Source organism: Taeniopygia guttata, chromosome 3 (assembly GCF_048771995.1).
Source record: "Taeniopygia guttata chromosome 3, bTaeGut7.mat, whole genome shotgun sequence".
Classification (NCBI taxonomy): Eukaryota; Metazoa; Chordata; class Aves; order Passeriformes; family Estrildidae; genus Taeniopygia; species Taeniopygia guttata.
This window is the reverse complement of record NC_133027.1, coordinates 33,303,680-33,321,879: the sequence shown is the minus strand read 5'-3', so window position 1 is coordinate 33,321,879 and position 18,200 is coordinate 33,303,680. Positions and strand designations below refer to the sequence as shown.

At 37.3% G+C, this 18,200-nt stretch overlaps 1 long non-coding RNA gene across 1 annotated transcript in view; it reads right to left on the bottom strand.

Moving 5' to 3' along the window:
- Window positions 1-18,200, bottom strand: part of LOC140683673 (uncharacterized) — a 30,827-nt gene that overhangs the window by 1,673 nt on the left and 10,954 nt on the right. The window contains exon 2 of the long non-coding RNA XR_012054937.1: window positions 517-598. This is a non-coding gene — a long non-coding RNA (uncharacterized lncRNA). The remainder of the gene's footprint in view (window positions 1-516; window positions 599-18,200) is intronic.

The following is an 18,200-nucleotide window of genomic DNA, read 5'->3' as shown; positions in this document are numbered from 1 at the left end:
AAAGAAAGAAAGAAAGAAAGAAAGAAAGAAAGAAAGAAAGAAAGAAAGAAAGAAAGAAAGAAAGAAAGAAAGAAAGAAAGAAAGAAAGAAAGAAAGAAAGAAAGAAAGAAAGAAAGAAAGAAAGGAAGAAAGGAAGAAAGAAAGGAAGAAAGGAAGAAAGAAAGAAAGAGTGAAAGGAAGAAAGGAAGAAAGGGAGGGAGGGAGGGAGGGAGGGAGGGAGGAAGGAAGGAAGGAAGGAAGGAAGGAAGGAAGGAAGGAAGGAAGGAAGGAAGGAAGGAAGGAAGGAAGGAAGGAAGGAAGGAAGGAAGGAAGGAAGGAAGGAAGGAAGGAAGGAAGGAAGGAAGGAAGGAAGGAAGGAAGGAAGGAAGGAAGGAAGGAAGGAAGGAAGGAAGGAAGGAAGGAAGGAAGGAAGGAAGGAAGGAAGGAAGGAAGTAAACCTGGTTTGATTTCTACATGGATAATAGAATGCCAGATTGCACCTCAGATAGCTCCTAAAAATTCACAAGAAAAGTTTACCTATATATTCACCAGCCGCCCTGGAATGAACAGACTGCATGGAGTGATCTTCAGGTTCAGCTTCATTTTCTGTCCGTGGGTGCTGCAGGAAACATTTCAAAAAGAAAAGTAGAAAATAGAAGTGGAAGTCTTTTTGACTTTCCAGCCAGCACAGTGGTTTTCAGGAAATAGAAGTTAACTCCATTTACATCATATTAAAAACTAAATCAAATTTTCTATATTTCTTGAAAAAGAAAGATTTTGTCTTTCTAGGCACTTTAGCATTCCTCTGGAGGGAGAGAAACCAGAAAAAAACATAGAGAAAACTGCCCTACAGCTCGAGGCTGTAAGGGGCACCAGGAGACAGCAGTGACAGGCAGTGCAGTGCATACAAGAGTAGCTGCAGCCTCCTGTCTCCACAGATTCAGGAAGCTGCACTTGTCTCATAAAGCAACATTTAACATGGTCTTTCCCCAGCCTGTGTTAAATAATAAAAACACCATTAAGACAAAGTAGTGGGCCTTTAAAGACAGGGAAATTATGCCAATTGTAATGATCTTGCCTGACTGGTAGATTGGGGTATATAGGAAGGGCAACAGGAAAGGGTGGCAAAAGAAACAGAGGTTTAGGCAGTATAAATCCACACAAAAGGAACCTAAACATTCCAAGCAGTTCAAAAGGGAAAATTGCTTTGTGTCACATTGCACTTACATTTTATGCTGGAAAATAAAACAGGTCTCTGAAACACAACAGTTGGCTGTAGCAGCAAGCTCTTCCTGAGCTGAGGAAAAGAGCCAGATGTCTTATAGATAGGCAAGCAGCTGCTCTCCAGACATTTGATTGCTATTTTATATCCAATATCTAGCTCAAATGTGCCACACAGCTATCATTTATTTATATCGCATGGCTCATACTTACAGGTTAGAATCTGACTTTCAAAGGATTACTACAAATTTGTGTTCAAGCCTTCTTCACCTGCCCTGTTTTACATTCCATCTGCCCTCCTGAACCAGAAAACAAAACAATTATGGTTGCCTATTTAATAAAATGTGTAACTCAAGTTCTTATTCATCTTTATCTAACATATTACTTCTTATTGGGTTTGGCTATTTGCAACTTGTTTCAAAATGTAAAAAATATCTCAGTGTAGCTTTTTCCTTCAGCAAGTAAGTTCAGTCCCATACACCATATCCATTTATTAACTATTCTACTAATTTGAAAAATGTGCAGAAAGACACTGGAGGAAAATAAAAAAAGTAAGATTCAAGCCCATTGCACAAATCGCTATGTTTGCCCTAGGTGGCGGGTTCATTATATGGACTTAATCTCAGAGGACCAGCCTGGCAGGTTTCAGACTTTTGGAGGTCATGAAGGTTTTGGTGGATGTGCTGCTTTTAAACACCTGCTGAAGCAATAAATAGATTTTCACAGTTGTGAAAATGTATAGATTTTCTCAAAGTCCTTCATAAAGTTACTGAATGTTTCTGTTCTCCTTCTAAAATAAAACATCAAAATCAGGACAAAAATGTTATTAAAACATCTACTTCCTTTGGAAATTCTGGTTTATAAATGTCTTTCAGATATACTAACAGCACAATTTGACAGTACCTTAAATTTCAGGGTCACATGATACCAATTCATGATAGCACTTGTTCTCATCTGCCCACCAATCTGTCATCTCTGATTAATTTAACATCCCAACCTCTTAAGCAGCTTCCAAATGCTTCCATATTTAAAATTATAATAATAAGACAAATTTAGTGGAGTAGTCTGCTAGAAAACATATTTCTCCATTTTCTTATCAAATATATGTTTTTTCCCAAAGACATCATGTTGTCTTGAGGGCTTGACATGGAGGATTTTGTGTGATTTATTAATGCTAAATCCATTTTTAAGGCCCTATTTTGTTATAAGTTAGAAGCTAAATCCATTCTGACTTTTAAGGCTGGGGGTGGATAAGGTAATGCATTATACAGTGACTTGGTCACATAGCAGAAGTGTCTCCCATTATAGCACTTTCATATTTCCCCTTTGGAGCTGGACTTGTTTAGCTGTGCCGCAACTCAACCATCTTTTTGAGAGAAAGAAATGAAATCCAAAGTTATTCCAGCCTAAGTCATAAATACCTTCAAAACTTTCCTGAAAACATTTGTTGTACATAATTGCTCACAAACAGAACATGCTCCAACCTAGTGTGGAACATTAACACTCCGGATATCAGCAATACTCTGAAAGCTGATCTCACTTCTGTTACTATGATATACCTGAGGAATGGCAGTGGCAGCATTATTCAAAATTTCTCATATTTTTAGAGTGTATCTATCTGGTGAAAGGCTATGTTGGAGTTTGGAGCAGTCTGCTTTCTGTTACTGAATTGCACCATGACATTATTTTTAATGTCCCTGAAAATAACATTCAGCCATGGTGGCATTTTGGGAATTGGAATGCCTGGAAATGGACTTTGAACCAAAATCTACTTCCTGAAGCAGGTCTGGATAATGAATATAGCTATGGAAGGTGATAGTAAACAACTACTCAAGGACAAACCTTAAACAGCAAACAAAAGAGTTAAATCCTTATGAAAACTTTTAAGTAGCTCTAATAGTGAAATTATAAACTTTTTTTAAAAGGCCATTTGCTTTTCATCAAATGTGAATCCAGTTCTAAGGCCCTCTTTGTAATATACACTAGTGACATTGCTGCTCAGTAGGACAATTACAGGATGCCACCACTCCTAGACAGGACCAAGCTACTGCACAAATATTGGAATAGCATGTTTTCCAAAGAATTGACAGTTCTCAATTTAAAAAGTTCAGGACTAGTTAGATCAGAAACAATAGGAGACAGTGCACAGGTTGCTCATGAGGATATCTGCAGTCTGAGGCATCACAAGATCTCACCAATGCCCAGCACCAAACTGCAAAGGAGGTGGGGTCAAACCAGGGCAGGCATTGAGCCCAGGGAAACAGATTTCTTTTCTTCCAGGATTATCAACACAATGCAGATGGCAAGTGGTTTTGTAGAGATGCATGTTTACCAACTTATACTCATCTCATAATTTTCTATGAGCTCCTCACTCCTTTTCTGAAAAAACATACAACAACTACATGAGGACTCTTGTCCCATGCTTGGGTAGATGACTATTGTTGTCCAAGTACAGATCCACAGATCTGTACTTGATCCATTTTTCCTATTGTATTACCTCCTGGTTTGCCTCACATCTCTTCTCTATATTGTCATGAGTATTTCGAGTTTTAATCTGCTACGTGCATTCCCTCCTAAGTACCTCCTAGGTACCATTTGCAAATATATAAGCCACCTGCACTTTTCCAGCAGCCAAGTCATTGAAAAAAAAAATCAACTAATTCTGGAACAAGCATAGATTATTCCTGAAAAAAACCCACTCAATATATTGCCATAGTTTAATTTCTTTCCTTTGCAGCCTTTTCATCCAGACCATATGTTCCCAGCTTACTTACAAGAGTGTTCTAGGAGACAGTGTCCAGAGACTCACCAAAATCAAGACATACAAGCCACTGTTTTTGTGAAGCCATGTGAATCATGTCCTATGACAGACTGAGTTTATTTTGGCTTGATGTGGATGTTATTGACCAGTCCTTTCTCTGTATACAGTATTTTCTAAATATTCATAACTAGTACGTTATTTTTTCAACTACTTCTACAGGAATTAAAATTAACTCCATGTGTTATAATTTTAACCTCACTCTTCTATTTCTTTTTAAATATAGGCACCTTTTCTCTTCTGGATTGTCAGAATATAATTTTGGACTGGCTGATCACAAAATAGCTCATTTGCTTGCATAACTTCAAGTATTTTCTTTCCCCTTATAAGTTCTTGCCCTTTTTGTCTTAATACCATCTGCTTAAAACTGACCTTTTGAGTGAAAAAAAGGAGCTGAATCTATCAGCTTTCCAGGCATTGTTTGCAAATGTTCTTCACACTGCAGAGAAGTGGGCTAAGTCTTTCTTTAGCTTCCTCTGCCTGTTGGTGCATCAACTTGCTGAGAAGCATGCATCACCTATGCACCACATGGTTTCACTCTCTGCTTCTGATTTTCTCTCTTTGCTCTCACATGTTCATCCATTCATCTTTCTTTAAATTCTTTTCCTTGGTGAGTGATCTACAGCTCCTTCCCTTCCTCCGCAGTGTCATAACTTGCAATTTTACATAGTTTTCTTTTGCATAGTTTTGCATAAACTTGCATTTAACATAGATCCTTTAAAGATCTGCCTACTTCACTTAACTATCTCTCAGAATTGTCTCCCACAGGATCTCACTTACTAGTTCTCTGAATTCCTATAATCTGCTCTGCTGAAGCACATTGCATCTCTTCCTGTTTGTCATGAATTCTGCTGCTTCATCATTGCTCAAGAAGTGCCCAAGTTGCTTTTAACTTTTGCTTTTTCCTTTATGTTCTACCAAATTAGGAGAATCATATTTGGAAAATGTCATCTCTCTTTGCATTTTCCAACTTCTACATAGAAAATTTCCACTAAAACTTTTCAAAAATTAGCCAATGGCCTGAGGGCATTCCTTCCCCGATGTGCAGATTTTTGAAATCAAAGTATGCTGATGGTACTGAGTGCTGGAGTTTGGATAATTCTGTTTACAAAAGCCTCATTGTGATTTCCTTGCTAGCTGTCCGACTATTGTCTCCCATCAGGGTATCAGCAATTTTTGTCCTTTAAATTGTACTCAAAAATTATGAGACAATGTTTGAGCCTCTTATTTTTAACCTCAGAGCAAGAGATGCCTATGCGTACATTAGCATATAAGGTAACACCTACGTCCTTTTCTCTGTCTACTTGCCCTGAACAAATTCTGCTGTTTATATTAATGTTCCTGCTAGATGAATCATCCCATCAGGTCTTTATTAGGTCTATTAACTTTGAAATGTATTTACACTGCTGCTTCCTCTTGCTTCTTCTCTGTGCAGCTGCTGTTCAGATATTCCAGGGATAGAAAAATGAATCTGACTATAGAAAACAGACTAAGTCTCTTAGAGAACAGCAGACATCTGGCTCTAAGAGACATGCAGAAGAGAAAGAATGTCTGGTGGCACACTTTCTTGTATTGAACACTTGTGGAAGAAAGCAGCACTCAGGCTCCTGGACAGTCTCCACTCATTCAGTCCAAGAGGCTGGTGGAAGCCAATCTGCTGCATCCAAAGCAGTACCTGCTACAATCTGCTCCATAAGATCCTTATGCCTACTTTTGATGCCTGTTCAGATTTTTAGTGGTGACCCAAACCCCTGTATTAAATTCTTCTCCATCTGAGAATATTTTTCATCAAGAACAGTGAGAAACATCTTCTGAAGATCAACATTAAAGAACTGCCCCGAAATCCCTGAAAATGTTGGATCATCCAGTCATCTGCAAGGATCTCTGATGTTAATTTATATTGAATGCTAGAACATCAGATAAATCTCAATTCAAGAAGTATTAAAATTGTACAAGAAAGATTAAAGAGATGACAACAATATATACAGGTTAGCAGTTTGCAAGTGGTATAGGAATAATAATGGAAAAGAAGCAGGATTTAAAAATTGATAAAAAAATTAACTACATCACTGACTGTTAGATGTCTCACATATGTTCATGTATGAAAAAGACATATTAATAACCAGGCCATTCTTGTAAATGAAAAGAGAGTTATACCAGATTAATCCTAGGTTCACAGCATGTTCACTGTGAGAATAAGATGACTGAATATTTTTTTATTTACTGGCATAATCTGGTGTGATTTGGGACCTATTCCTGTGACATCAAGGGACTGAGGAGATTCAACAGGGTAAAACCACACCAGGACTGAAATCAAATATAGATTGAGCAAATCAGACTTGCAGATTGATACTTGGAGCATTCCTGTGTCACATGATGATCTTTAGCACTGAGGGAAAGTGGGATTATTGACTTGACAAACAAGTGACTCAGGGTGACCGAGGGATTTCCTGTGCATTCAACAACTTTTGGAGAGGAAACCATCTGTAAAGCCCAGTCTATAACACTTGAGAAAGGAATCACCTCCATTCTGGAATACTGGAATGTTGCCAGTCCTTGTACCAAAAGAAATGCATGTTATGTTTCCAAATAATGAGCTTGCTTGCATGTTAGTAATAACACTATTTTGAATAATGTACATGAGAAACTGCTACTAGCAATTTTCTCTTAAAAGTAAATTTTAGAATTGCTTTCATTCATAAAGAAATAAAGACGTGTATGAAGTAAAGCTTGCATTCTGCCTTCCAATGAGAGTTTTTCAAATTCTTTAGTGCTTTGGAAAACAGTGTTCTTCATTCCTTGATAGTATTGATCTTAAAATAATAAATTTAAAAAAATCTGTAATTCTGTAATGTTGATAACAATTCAATAGTTACACTTGGCAAAATGTAAAGATAGCATTTTATAAATTAGTAATTTTTCATAGCTGAAAACTGCTGCTTACAAATCTTATTGTACCTTTGCAGACTATCAATTGGAAAAAACCCAAACTTAGCATTCTGGATAGAATTATTTATTTTGGAGATAAATTTGAAATAAAATACTTCTAAAACAGTCTAATTTTATTCACTAGATACTACCAATGACATTAAAAGTACAGTAAGCAGAAATAAATCAAATATTCTAGTTTCTTTCTACACTCAAGACATTTGAAGTACCTGTTAGTAATAAAAGTGGTGAAGTGGTGAAGTCAAATTTCAGAATGGGCTGTATCTGCTCAGTCCAATTTATAAGTTAAAATGCCTCACCTGCTTTGCACTCTTTTAGTGTGCTGGACAGATGGTGAGCAGGCCAAACATACCAAACAGGTATGTGCTGCTAAAATATTTCCCAGGAATTTGCCCTCTTCTTGCAGAGGTGGCCTCACTCTCACTCTTTGGATGACTCTGAATGCAGTGTTGCTGGAGGGTTTTGTAGAAAACTACCAAAATGGTGCCAGCTTCCATCTTAAGCAAAACAGAACATAGTGTTTTATTCTAGAAGACCTGACCACAGCCTTTATGTTTTTTGTAATGTATGTGTATATCTATAGGATAAGTATTTTTTAATTTAGATGTCTTCAGTAACCTGTTTACAGTCTCACAGTTCTCACAGGCAGAAGGATACAAATCAACACTAAAAACATGACCACTTCCTGAAACCTCACTTGCCAGGTTTTTATATGCAAATAAAACCAACATTTTGCTGGCAGCTCTATGACAAAAATAAAAGTATGTAGGGTTTTGCACAACCCAACAGATGCTATGCCAATTTGAGTAGTGTTGTCCTTCTCAATAGTTTAAATGCAGCACTACAAAAAACCTGTTCAATAAACAGCCCATAGCACATGCTCACAAAGAGGTGAATATACTTGGATATTTATTTCTACCTATCAATCACATTTGGAATTGATGCAGATAACAAAACAGGCTCTTTTTTTGAGCTATATGAAATTCATTGATAATCATGGTTTTAGTAGATCTATATTAGAACCACTAAGGTATTCAGCACTAGAAGACATCTGAACCTTTCTTATAAGGCAGTAATTCAATGAAAGCACTAGCATTAATCTCTGGGGCAGTGCAAAGAAGTCTGAATGACCATCTTTCAGACACATTTTTTTTTTTGAGCAGCCAAACACAGCAGTCTGGATTTCATTCTGGCATAAGGCACAAGCACCCACTTAACCATCATGACAAGTTCAACACTTGGTCTGCTACATAAGTTCATGCAATTTCCAGATTTAAATTTTACCAGAAAAGTTTTAAACATATAAAACTGTAGGTAAACACACAAAAAAATTAAGCGTTCTCTTTTATTTTTTTTCAATAAAAGACACTAGATATTAGTTTCTTATTCTGCAACCACAGAGTGCTTTTGCCTTTCCCAAAATGTCTGCCTTTGAACGCTTCCCTTGTAACAACTTAGTAATGGAGCTCAGTAGGATCTGCAAAACTGTAAATACAAGCTAATGTTGGCTACTACAAAAATAAGTTAACATTTCTTAGATTTTCTCTTAAGTATTCCATGCAGAATATTAATAATCGATTCCAAAGTCCGATCAAGTTCTTTAGGAATATCATATGAGCAATAGGAACATCACCTCTAACTCACTTCCACTAAATTACATAAATATTTGTTGGAGAATGGATTTCAAGATTCCATTTTTAGAAAGATCTTTCCATGGACTTATAATTTGCATTATTACACAATAATATTATAATAAGGATGTAAAACGAAAATTGAAAATACAACCTTTGAAGGAAAAAACACATTTGAAATTGGCCAGAGCCTTGGACAAGCCTTTTTTTACCCTTCAACTGTCATGATCATTTGATGCCTGTAAAATACAGTAAGATTTGAAAAATGATCCAGTACATCCCTATCCTGTTGATAGATTGCTTGTGGGTTGGTGATTCATATATATTTGTTTATCACCTTGCTTTTAGAAGGTATTTGCCAATTATATACCATATATCTCAGCAGATATACAGTGGGAGCCAAGAAAGAAAATGCAGCAGTCATCTCTCACTTTAAATGTCATTAACACTTCACAAAATCAATCTTTCCCATTAAAAAGGAAAATATATCCTTGGACACTTGGAACTTGCTTACTTTTTTAAGGTTTCTTGAACAGCATCTAAGATTTGAACTCTGGGGTTTTTTTTTCAAATATTAAACCTATGCCTAACCATATGAACCTCAGTGAGGAAATGGCTTATCAAACAAAACCCTAAATATATCCACTGCCTCAGATGCCCTCATTGCTGTCTGTAATTCTACGGTTTCTAGGCATTACCTCTACTGTAGTCTTTGGTTATGTCTGTACCAATAAACCATTGGGGCCCGGGGATCTGTCAATGTGTTGCCATGTATTGTTCACACCATTAATTTCTTGTCATGCTATATTGCTTTGCCCTAGGCCAAGCAGCATTTCTCCTGCATTGTATTTTTGGTTTACAATGAGCAGGTGACCATACCCTGAAGGTGATATGGATATTGCTTCTTTGTTTTGGGATGTAAGAGAACTCACTCCTGTGGATATGCTGTGCCGGATGGCCCCCCATTCAGAGAGCAGCCCTCAGCCTGCTTTATTTCCTACTGGAGATGTTGCCACATCTTCAAGTAGTTCTTACACTTCTACACAGCTGTCAAGGTTCATCCCTACCTGGATTTAGTGGAAGGGTATATAAAATGTGTTCCATTCTTGGTACAGCGTATCCCTCACTCTATTACATCTTTATTAAGAGCTCTTAGCTCTGCAGTGTGTGCTGCAGCACAGCCCCAAACCAGCTTCTCTCCGGGAAGATTGGTTAAGAAGGACTAGCAAATTAATAACACAACACTTTAAAAATGTTAAGTCCTTTATTTAACTCCTAACTTGTGTTTTCTTAGGCTTTCCCTATTAGCCCTAGGCTACAAATCACTTCTAAAAAGTAACCCCACAAGCCTAACACTATTTCTAAATGGACTACCCTGTAGGACCTGGCTACTTAGCTTAACATGTTTCCTGTCTGAAGTGCTGATTACCTTAAGATGTATATATTTAAAGCATTCTCCACAGTTCAAAGCCAAAATGTGTGGTACGGATTAAAGTCCAGTGCACCAGCTGGTTAAAGGTGCTTAGATAGGGCGCTGGTTCATGATGCTTCTTTGTTCTTGAGAATGTACCAGATTTTCAGAAACTATTTGATGAATATTCTAGTCCTGAGGAGTCCTCGCACAGTTAAAAGAGACCTATTTCACTACTATCTTTGTTATAAAAAGTAATTTTAAAATAAGCAGGAAAAAAAAAAAAGCCTAATATACTACTGGAGTACTCATAAAAATCTCCAGCCTTTAAATCTCCAGTTTAAGCAGGGAAAACTAACAAACTCCAACCTACTCAGGGTGATAAAATGTGCCAAAACTACTGAGCCCAGAAGAGGATATAATTTACATAAAACAGAGGCGTAGAGATAATTTTCCAAGTTATAACCTGGACCGTCAAACTCTTGTAATGTACAGACCAGAGAGTCATGATTTGAGAAAGTGATTTTAAGACACTGTAGTTACACTTCATTTCTAATATGATTCTATTTCTTTGTACATTTCCTGCATGACATTTACCACACATGAAGTCATCGTGGGATGTATAGTTATAATTATGTATCTACTGGTGAATTACATGCAGCTAGTCTCACAGAACTGTTTACCCAAAAGAATTTACTGTTTTATAAAGGATGATTTTAAGTATCATTCACAGAATTGTTATTTTTAAGGGACAGTGAATCTGATAACTCTTTCCTTGCTCCTTGAATAATTATTTTAAGGAAATGTTATCTTGCTTGTGCCAAGCCTGATACTGAAAACTCCTGTCATCTTCAGGATCTGCATGAAATACCAGCCTGTACTTTGTAAATAATTCTCAGGCAGATGAAGAAATAGATAAAATTGAATGCCAGAGACATTCGTTATATGATTAACAGTAAATGTACTGCTCTGTGGAATGCATTGAGGCCAATTTTCCATACAGGAGATACCTCCCAATTTCTACTCACAGTAGCTGTATCTGGAATCCTTCAGTTGTTAATTTTTCACTCTATTTTCTAGATGGATAATAACTTACCTGTGTCATAAATATTGTGTATACTGATGTGTCCTATTTTCTGGCAATTATTTAATCTTTCACTAATATTTTTTTATACGCACCCTTTACAGCACCCCTTTTGCTTCATTTGCTGCCAACTAGCTTCTATCACACCCTTTTCCTCATAAATGAGGATTTTTCTGCAGACTGTCTACTGTTCTATTTCTCTCTCAGCCCCTAGATAATTTTCATACCGAGCAGTTCAGTTACACAGCAAGCTGTAGCTTAACAATTAATTCTTTCTTGTTTAAGCAGCTATTATTCCTTCCATCACTTATTCCTACACCAGTTTTGTGCAGCCACACAGTGAAACAGTTCAGCAAATTCACATCTTCCTGTGCTTTTTCTAACCCTGCTCAGGTCCCAGCTTGACTCACTGTGCAGCAGCCAGGCCAGTATAAACTGACAGCATGTGACCGAGAGCTAATGACCAAGGAGCAAGTTTTTCTACCAAAAGAAGCACTTTTCACTACGCCTTATTCTATTACTACTACACTCTTTACTATTCTACTCAATTTACTATTTCAAATGTTGACATATTACAGAATCACAGAATACTGGACAGGACAATATTCTGAGTTGGACCAACACAGATCATTGAGTCCTGCTTCTGGTCCTGTATAGGACCATCCCTAAAAGTAACACCACGTGCCCAAGAGCATTGTCCAAATGCTTCTTGAACTCTCTCAGGCTGATACTGGGACTACTTCCCTGAGGATCCTGTTCCAGTGCCCAGCTACGCTCTGGGTGAAAAACCTTTCCTTGATATTCAACCTAAACCTTCCTTGACAACTTCAGGCCATTCCCTCAGGTCCTGTCACAGAGAAGAGACCGGTGCCTGCCCCTCCTCTTCCCCTCACCAGAAGTTGTAACTGCAGCGAGGTCTCCCCTCATTTTCCTCTTCTCCAGGCTGAACAGACCAAGTGACCTCAGCCACTCCTCATCTGGCTTCTCCTCAAGGCCCTTCATATTGAAATACCTTGGTATGGTTAGGGAAGTTGCCTAAAAACCAAAATAATACAAAATAGTTTTAAATTCATTCTATAGGAGAAGAGAAATTCACAGGGAATTAATTTTTCCCCATACTATTTGGAGATTAATGACTGGAAAAACATCTTATGCTATCAGGACATGATGGTGGCACACTCCTTGAGGCGATGCCTGAGTTGCTAGCTAGCATGAGACTGGGTTGAAGTCATGGAAAAGAGACATGATCTGGAATGAGGACAGGAACATCTTCAATCTTTGACAGCAATCTATTTTGCCAAACTAATATGATCTAGTTTCACAATGAGACTGTCGCTTGTAGGCGTGCACACTGGCAGCTACCGCTCAAGTTGGCCCTCTCTGGATCCCATGATTGTGTCACTCAGGCTGATAATCCTGTTTGCTGGAGAAGTGAAGAGCTGTCACTCATCAGCACAGAGACAACACAAAGGGAAGCTGAAGGGGAGATGCATGAATGCATGCACACAGCTGCTTTTAGGCAGACTTAAGTAGCCATTTGATCTCAACAGACCCCTCTGAGTTCTGCAGTTGAAAGACTGCGCAGATATTTTTGAGTTGTGTGCCAAAATCATGGGAGTGAGGGAAGAGAAATCTGGGGTGTGTGTTGCAGATGCTGTGATATGATATTGGCCCATCCTGGAGGTCTTGTCAGAAACTTCTGAGAGCAAAACTGGTGATAGCTATTTAAGGCACAAGTTTGTTGCTTCACTTGTCAGGAATCTTGTAGTATTTAAGGGTATAAAAAGCCAAAGGCCTAAACAATATGCATTAAGAGCTTAGGTCTGGAGCCAAGTTTTCTTCTTCCTAACCCCAGCAAAGAAATCTGATAAGCTAAGTAACTGCCTACTGTTGACAGTGCCTAAAGACGGATTTGCAGGAAACTATATTGCATAATCCCTTTCATAAACTGATCAAACTCCACTCTAAAATGCTTTAATTTTTTTCCCAGCTTCTCAGAGTGAAAGGATTTTTTTGTATTACAATACTCTGTTAATTAGGAATGTCAGTTGAACTTCCCACTTAAATCTATTCATGGCGCATTTAAACATATATATGTACTTGTAGCAAAACTGTCCTTAAGTAGCTCTTTTCCTTCCCTGGTGTTTATCTGTCCTCCTCAGTATGCTGACAGATGATAAGCATATCTGTTCAGTTTTTCTTTTCTTTGGTTGAATAATTCAAGCTCTTCTACTATTTTTTCTTAGACTCCCTATTTACACAAGTATGATAATAGTCTGCCTCAATACCTACCTTGGTTTGAATTCACCTTTCCTAAACACTGGCAACTAGGGCTGCATAGATCTTGAAGAGCCAGACAGTCCGGATTTTGACAAGTTAGGCATTCTCTGCCAATCTGGCTATAACCCAGAAACTTAAACACAGTCACAGAGGCGGTTTCTGGGGGAGAGCAGTAGCCAATAGAGTCTGAAATATATCCCTGACTTCCCCCCATCTCTTTCTAAAGTAAATACTCTTCTGATTAGTTTGAAGGAATTCTAGAAGTCTGGCATCCATTTTTTTTTTCACAAGAGATTCACAAGGATTGGATCTGTCTTCATTACACATATTCTTGATCCTTCCCCTGACAATGTAAATTATGCTTCTTTATTAGAGTGCTTGTTCCAGATCAGTTTTTGAAGGCTCAAGCAATACAATGTAGGCAGACCTATGGGTCCCTTGCTCTAGGTTGGATTTTAATGAATTTTAAATTTAGCAACAGTTTGGACAAGAAATAAAAAGTTGAAAGGAAATTAAAGCCTGTAGAATTCTTATCACTTTTTCTTGTCTGTTATTCCCTTACTCTTATCTGAACTCAAACCCTTTATACAACAACAGGAGTCTGGGATGTGATTTTGCAGTAAGTATTTTGACTGCTTGACAGAGCTCTAAGCAGAAGAGAACCATCTTCAAGTTCAGTATTTGGACAGCCATGATTGGACTCAGCAGTCTGAGCTTTTTGCTCCAGTATTACTGAAACTACAGATGGAGAAAATATGTCTCTGCAAGAAAAGAAGGTAATACTTACACAGAGTAATAAGGAGGTCAGAGTTATAACTACCTAATGTCCCGAACAAGGATCAATTTATTGGTAGGAAGGCACAGGCTGAACTACTGATCCAATACCAGAGTCTCAAGCCCAGGAATATCAAAATATAATCAAAATGCTAAAAAAGTGATACGCTCATTTTAAAGGCATGACTAAGACAACTGCAAATTTGGCCCTTTATGTTTCATAATAATGCTGTCATTGTAAATATAAACCATGAGATTTCTTAATTTCTTTCATCTGAATTCCAAAGCTGCTAATCAACATGATAAAGCAATTTAGTTTAGTTGGGTGCACTAGACAAGTGCTTCTTTTTCTTTCCCTTTTTATTTAAATCAGCCTTGTCTGATACCTAATGTCTTCTTTTTTATCAAAGTATGTCTCATGATATTTCAAAATGTTAAAAAGGAAATTAAAATGACTTAAAAAAAAGGAAGCAAAACTTGTCCATCAGACACTAAACAACTAAATCTTCTCAGAAACAACTGTTTGAAAGAAAAATCTATAAAGTAAGATGTGTGGACATGGTTTCAGGTTTTGGTAGAAAGTTAATCTATAAACTCAGTGGAGCAATTTTAGAGGAAAATCAAATTCAGCTGGAATAAGTACTGCCAGTGCCCTTTAAATTACAAATAGCTCCAGTCACTAATTTTGAGCTTAGATCTGTTTTACTTGTTTTGATTTTGAAACTTGTATTCAGATGTAACTAATTTTCCATAATTATATCTCTACATTCTAATGTATACTCCACTATGAAACACGTCTTGATAAATGAAGAAAAAATAATTTTAATTGCAACAACGGTCGACACCTATGTTCTACCTGCATCACTGGAGTGCAGCTGAAAACCAGCCTGAGACTGTTCCAGTTTACAGCTTGAATACAAAATTAATCTGAAGCTCACAAGAGTTACAAGTCATTCTCAAACCTGCAGTGCCTTTAAGATGCAGCAGGAAAAGTCTTTAGTGCCTTTTAATGCAGAAGAATATTGAAATATCTGCTTTTAAAAAAATCTCTTTCCTGATACTCATTAGTTGAGCTAACAGCCATGCTGACAATAAAAACGAGACTGGGGAGTGAAACTGGACTTCAAATTATTGATTTCTAGACGGCTTGTTCTCTTGCATTATCACAGTTTTGGTCCAAGCCAACTAGCAATCTCTGGTAGTGCTAGGCAAAGCTTGAGGGACACAAAGGATCGGCAACTATTCACAAAGGATCAGGAACTATTTCCAGTAGGCATCAGGAGCTGCAGTGGGTTTCACTGAACATCGGGGGTCCAATCTGCCTGCTCAGTTAAGGGTTCCCTAGAGAACCTTAGGATTGTCTCACGATAGTTATGAATATCTCCAAAGAAGTAGACTCCACAACTTCTCTGGGCAACCTGTTCCAGTGCTCAGTCACCTTCACAGTAAAGAAGTTCTTCCCCATATTCAGGTTCTTCCCCATATTCCTGTGTTTCAGTTTGTGCCTGTTGTCTCTTGTCTTATTGTCTACCTCACACAGTCCTGCAGCAGTACTGCAGGAAGTTTATCACCACCAAACATCCATGCAGTCTTCAGCCATGATCTGGATGTACTACATTAATCAAATCTCCTCCTAAGGGCTGCAGCAAAATTCCAGCATCACCTCAGTGATTAAAATAAAATAAAATAAAATAAAATAAAATAAAATAAAATAAAATAAAATAATAAAAAAAAATTTAAAAAAATAAAATAAAATAAAATAAAATAAAATAAAATAAAATAAAATAAAATAAAATAAAATAAAATAAAATAAAATAAAATAAAATAAAATAAAATAAAATAAAATAAAATAAAATAAAATAAAATCCCTTCCCAAGTCAGAAAGTCATATTACACATTGTAGTTCTGGAAGGGCCCAAGAAGAGGTCCAGAGAAAAATGTGACACATCTAGCCTGAGTAATTTGGCATCAGGACCAACACTGATGATGTTAAACAGAAGTCAAAAGGAGTTATACATGGTATAGTATATAAATAATTTTCTGAAATCTAGGAAGAATATAAAGGAATTTATGAGGGTAGAGACATGGTGTATATTATATTCAGTGAAAAAAAGCTTTTCTTTGCTGGAAGAAGGCAGCTTCTAATCCCAGAGAACTGAATCAGAGATCATGCGTTCTTTAGATGCAATATTCAAGAAAGGACATGGAGCATCACTGTTAAAATACTTTTCTCCACATTCAATTAGTCTCTGTAAGTTCAGTGAATATGATCCGATTTGTGGAAATATCAGAAGAGTGAGAAAAAAGGACAGGAAAGGTGTCGAAAAAAACATGAGTGTGAGGGCATTCCCTGTATTGCTCCCAAACAGATTGATTCTACCCTAAATGAGAGTCACTGTGCCATAGGTGTGCAAGAGTTCCAGTGGTCTCAGCCTCCTCCTGCTCCCAACACTCCATGATTTTTCCAGCCCTTCACTGATTTGCTCCAGTATATGCATGTCTTTCTCTTGCTGGAGAGCCCAGAACTGGACTCAGCCTGTGTTTCACCAGTGCAGAGTAGAGGGGAAAGATCATCTTCCTCCACCTGATGGCAATGCTTCCCTCCTCATGCAGCCCATGAAGCTCTTGGCTTTTGCTGCAACGATGCTTTGCTGACTCATGATAGTTTGCTATCAAGAAAGTCCCCTAGTTTTTTTTCTGCACAACTTTGCCAGATTTTAAACAGGATGGGAAAAGAATAGTTTGGCAAGTGAATTAAGAATTGCCAATATTTGCATGTATCTCTCTAGCTTAGCCTTAAAACAATAAGCCTGCTAATGAACCAAATATTAGAGCAAGTAAGACACTGCCTTCTGGTTATTTTCAGCAAATCTCTAATGTGGCCATGTAATGCACCATTATGTAAATATGTGACATAGTTTGGGATCTAATCAGAAAGGCACTTTTCCTTGAATGAGCAAAAACAATTGCACACAGTTGTTCCTATTCTGTGAATAATAATTCCAAAAATATTATTCCATAAATTATACCTTTATTCCATGAATAGTATTAATGATTATAGTTTGAAACCTGCGAACCACATAGAAAGGATCTTGGTGTATTTTAGGAGAAATCACATTTTTCCATTTCTAATAGATGTTAAACTTATATAATTCTCTGGGTAAAAATGGAGATCTTGAAAATATGCTTCCGTTCCATAATAATAATAAAAAAACCCCACCTGCCCAACACTGAATTGTATAGACATTGAAGAGCGACTTGTCTCTTTATTTTTCTCCAAGTTTTTTATAAAAAATATATCACAGAATTATTAAATGGTTTATATTGGAAGGGACCTTAAGGATCATCTTGTTCAAGTCACCTTGCTGTTATCAGGGACATCCTTCCACTAGACCAGGTTGCTCAAAGCCCCATCCATCGTGGTCTCAAACACTTCCAGGAATGGGGTGTCCAAATCTTCTCTGGGCAACCTGTTCCAGTGCCTCACTCCCTCCACAGTAAAGAATTTATTCCTAATATCGAATCTAAACTTACTCTCTCTCTGTTTAAAACTATTACCCCTTGTTCAGATTTGATCATTTTTTGCAAATTACTAGAGCTTTACTGCATTGCAAAAATTTCAGAAAAGTCACTTTGTGAGCCTTCAGTAAGTCAGTATCTAACACTGAGTGGCTGATGGTGAAGGTGTAGTAAGGGGATTACAATTTTCATTAATATAATATGAACATTTGGAAAAGAATCTATAGGGAAACAAATCTGGTTGTTAAGAACAAGAAATCAACCTAGTACAATGTTGCTTGAAACACGCTAGTGTTTGTCCTTATATTAATTATAAAATTAAAGGAAAACCCACATGAAGTTCAGGATGCTAACTTAAAAAAAACTACAGAAGATTTTGATTTTAAAAAGGAGCACCAGCAGCACACATGTTCCTGAAGACTGGAGGATGATAAGGCTGCGGGCTAGATATGCCTAAAAGCCTGGGGTTATCCCAACCCCAAATCTACTTTGCAGAAGCAGTGGGGACACAGCCATCCTTACAGCACATGAGTA